The sequence below is a fragment of the Daktulosphaira vitifoliae genome, unplaced genomic scaffold, assembly GCF_025091365.1.
Source record: "Daktulosphaira vitifoliae isolate Bord-2020 unplaced genomic scaffold, ASM2509136v1 Scaffold_1, whole genome shotgun sequence".
Classification (NCBI taxonomy): domain Eukaryota; kingdom Metazoa; phylum Arthropoda; class Insecta; order Hemiptera; family Phylloxeridae; genus Daktulosphaira; species Daktulosphaira vitifoliae.
This window is the reverse complement of record NW_026099572.1, coordinates 50163205-50167376: the sequence shown is the minus strand read 5'-3', so window position 1 is coordinate 50167376 and position 4172 is coordinate 50163205.

The window sequence follows — 4172 nt, the reverse complement described above, 5'->3', positions numbered from 1 at the left end:
AAAGTAAAATCAATTCCTACTTCTTTTATTATTCCTGAATAGTAGTTCTTTGATTTAAAAATATAATATATCAATAAATATTTATTATAGTATTTCAACGTAGCATGAAATTGATATTTAACAATTTAGTATTGTAATTTTTACGGAGAAATTATAAAAAATTAAAAGTATTTGTTATTTTCATGGCAAACGTGTATAAAAGTTGAAAAACTTGATGCAATACTTTTCAAAAGAAATTGTTTTTACTTATAAATAAATTTACTGGTTTATAAGGAATTTTCATTAGAGACCAAAATATACTTTCCTTAACCCATTTTTGGCCCGATTTTAAATGTGCAATTAGAGTTTCGCATATAAACTAAATAATAACAAAATCTTTCTAATTAATATGAAAAATATTTATGTTTGATTATTAGGACACTTATGAATAATCAATAAATATATTTTAATTAATAATACACGTAACAAGCAGAACGTATTATGAGCAGTTTTTCAATATAAATAATTATTTAAACACCAGGAGTTGCATATGATTTATTACAATAAAAATACAAAAAATAGAGATTTAAATAAAATTTTGAATTTTTCTCTAAGTTTACTGTTATTAGTAATTAGTAAAGTTTCTAATCACATATTAATCTAAAAATTGAATATTTTATTCCTCATAAAATTTTCTATTTAATGATTCAAATTCTAAACTTGCTAAATTTGGTTTAGTAAAGTATATACTGGTCTATAATCATTAAAAAATATTTTATTTTACTGACATAATTTTACTGTGTAATTCAGTATAAAAACGAATATTATACTCCCATTAATTTAGAGATATTTAATTAAAGTCATAGTATGAAAATTTGGGAAAAGGTAATAGATAAGAGAATAAGAAATGATACATCGGTATCTAAAAACGAGTTTAGAGTTATGCCTGGTAAGTCAACAATGGAGTCAGTGTTTTGTGTGAAATTATCTAATAGAAAAGTTTAGGGAAAAGAAGAAAAAACTGTGTATGGTATTTATATATTTGGAGCAAGCATATGATAGAGTTCCAAGAGAGGTTCTAAAGTGGGCATTAAAGAGAAAAGGAGTCCCGAAAAGGTACATTAATATAATAAAGGATATATATGATGGAATTTGTACTAGGGTAAAAAGTGTGGGAGGAGTAACAGAAGGTTTTCGGGTAAGAGTAGGAGTGCACCAAAGTTCTGCTTTAAGCCTTTACTTTACTAATTGTCTATAGTGTTGGATGAAATTACAAAGAAAGAGAAGGAGAGATGCCGTGGTGCATGTTGTCCGTTGACGATATAATGTAAAATGGAAGGAAATTAATCATAGGCTAGATGTGTGGAAATCAGCTCTTGAAGAAGAGGGTTTAAGAATAAGTAGAAGTAAAACAGAGTATATAGAGTACGAATTTGACAAAGGAAAACACGAGGTAGGTGAAATGAGGAGGTCAGTGACAATAGGCGAGGACGTGACTGGAGAGAAGGAGAGTTTTAAGTATTTAGGGTCAGTTGTGCAAAAGAGTGGTGGTATGGACGAGGATGTAAGACACAGGATTAAGTGCCGGTGGTTGAAGTGGAGAAAAGCGTCTGGTGTCTTATGCGATAAAAGAATACTAATGAGGCTGAAAGGTAAATTCTACAAGACTGTAGTGAGACCAGCTATGATGTATGGTTCAAAGTGTTATGAGGAGAGAAAAACTGGAAGCTGTAAGAAGATTTATGAAAATAAATATTTTCATAAAAGGGAAGAAAAGGATGATGAAGACCAAAAAAGATATGGAGAGATGTTATTGAATGCGATATGAGGACAGCTGAGTGAGCGTAGAGGACGTGGGAGGTCGTGTCAAGTGGAAGTTTAGGATAAGGGTGGCCGACCCCAAGTAGTTGGGATTAAGGTGAGGAAGAAAAAGAATAGGAAAATAAAAAAATTTTGGTCCTTAGCGAATTATAATTATTAAAATCATTAGATTTTTTAGCTTTGATGCGAAACTGAGAAGGTATTAATTTTACCATGATGTGTTTATTATTATTTTTTTTTTGTGTGTTTCTGTTATTACTTTTTCTAAGCTCTGACCGAACCGATTTTTTTCAACGATACGTTAAAAGATCACAAATCGTAAGTAGTTGAAGACATTACCTCAAAAATTGAAAACAAATTTCCTCGTTACCCGTAAACGGGGGAAATCCTCCAAAAAATTACAATTTAAAATCACTAATTTTCGATATTTTTTCAATTTTTTTTCTTAAAACTGCCATAACTTTTTTAAAAATAATCGAATTAATATATATTTATATTTTATAGATACCTTAGGTATTTACCTATCATTTGATATAATTTTGTGAACATTTGACCCTTTACCAGCTCACAAGAAGCGTTTCAAAATGGCAATTTATTCACAAAAAATTAAATTTTTAAAGTGTTACGGAAATAATCACATTTTTATATATATCTTAAATTAAAGCTTATTAAATATTATTTATTATTATTTGTTATCATGGTGAAAACGAACATCAAAGTTAATAAAAAAATCCAGCACAGGGGGGTCGCGGCACAGTGGTGACGTGGCATAGTTGGATCAAGTATAATGATATCTGACAGTGATTAAAATCACTATAAAAAAAAACGCTTCGATGCAAATCTTTAGATAGTGTTTAATTTAAAGAATTGGTGGATTATTCCAAAAGCTACATGCTCTGCTATTTTCTTATTAATATCCTGAATGAAAAAGGGATTATTAAAAAATATAATTTCTCATAAAAAAATTGTGTTGAACCATAGACTTTTCAATAAGTTATAGTATTCGGTAGCCATTTTCACCACGAAGACAAGTCCAGAGGTCAAATTTTTTTTTTTCATAAAAAAGTACATTACATTAGCTTTAATTTAAGATATATATAAAAGTGTCAGTATTTTCGGAACACTTTTAAAAGTTAAGTTGAAAAAATTAATTTTTTGTGAAAAAGTAGTCATTTTGAATCCCCCTCTGTGGGCTGGTNTGAAAAAATTAATTTTTTGTGAAAAAGTAGTCATTTTGAATCCCCCTCTGTGGGCTGGTACAGGGTTATATTTATAAAAAAATATATACCAAATGATAGTTAAAGACATTATGCGTCTATAAAAAAAAAAATTATATTGATATGTTCATTTTTGAAAAAGTTACGGCAGTTTTTAGTAAAAAAAATTGAAAAAAATAACAAAATTTACCGATTTTTAAATTTGTAATTTTTTTGTATATTTCGCCCATTTGCGGGGAACGAGGGAATTTTTTTCAATTTTTGAGGGTAATGTCTTCGACTAGATACGATTTGTGATCTTTTGACGTATCATTGAAAGAAATCGGTTCGGTGAGAGCTGAGAAAAACAGTAACAGTCACAAAAAAAAAAAAAAAAACACATCTTAGTAAAACCAATACCTTCTCAGCTTCGCATCGAAGCTAAAATGTAAAAAATTCGGTAGCTATTTTCACCGTGAAAATAAAATAAAGTCCGAAATTTTTTTTTACCATAATAAAGTATATTACATTAGCTCTAATTTAAGATATATATAAAAATGTCAGACTTTACGGAACACTTTCAAAAGTTTAGTTGAAAAAGTTCTACTTTCTATATGCATTTTTTATATTTGAAGCCCCCCCATATATAGGGAAATAGTCTGATTTAAAAAAAAAGTATATCCAATGAAAGATGTATATAAATACTACTTCTCATGAAAAAATTGTATTGATCCATACATTTTTCAAAAAGTTATAGCATAATAAAGTTGAAAATAGAAAATAGAAAATCGAAAATTTTCACACAAAAATAGCATTCGGTAGCCATTTTCACCGTCAAGATAAGATAAAGTCCAAAATTTTTTTTTTTCATGATAAAGTATATTACATTAGCTTTAATTTAAGATATATATAAAATTGTCAGACCTTCCGGAACACTTTCAAAAGTTAAGTTGAAAAAGTTCTACTTTCTATATGCATTTTTTATATTTGAAGCCCCCCCATATATAGGGAAATAGTCTGATTTAAAAAAAAAGTATATCCAATGAAAGATGTATATAAATACTACTTCTCATGAAAAAATTGTATTGATCCATACATTTTTTAAAAAGTTATAGCACTTTAAAGTAAAAAATGTAAATTATAAAATCGAAAATTTTCACACAAAAATAGCATTCG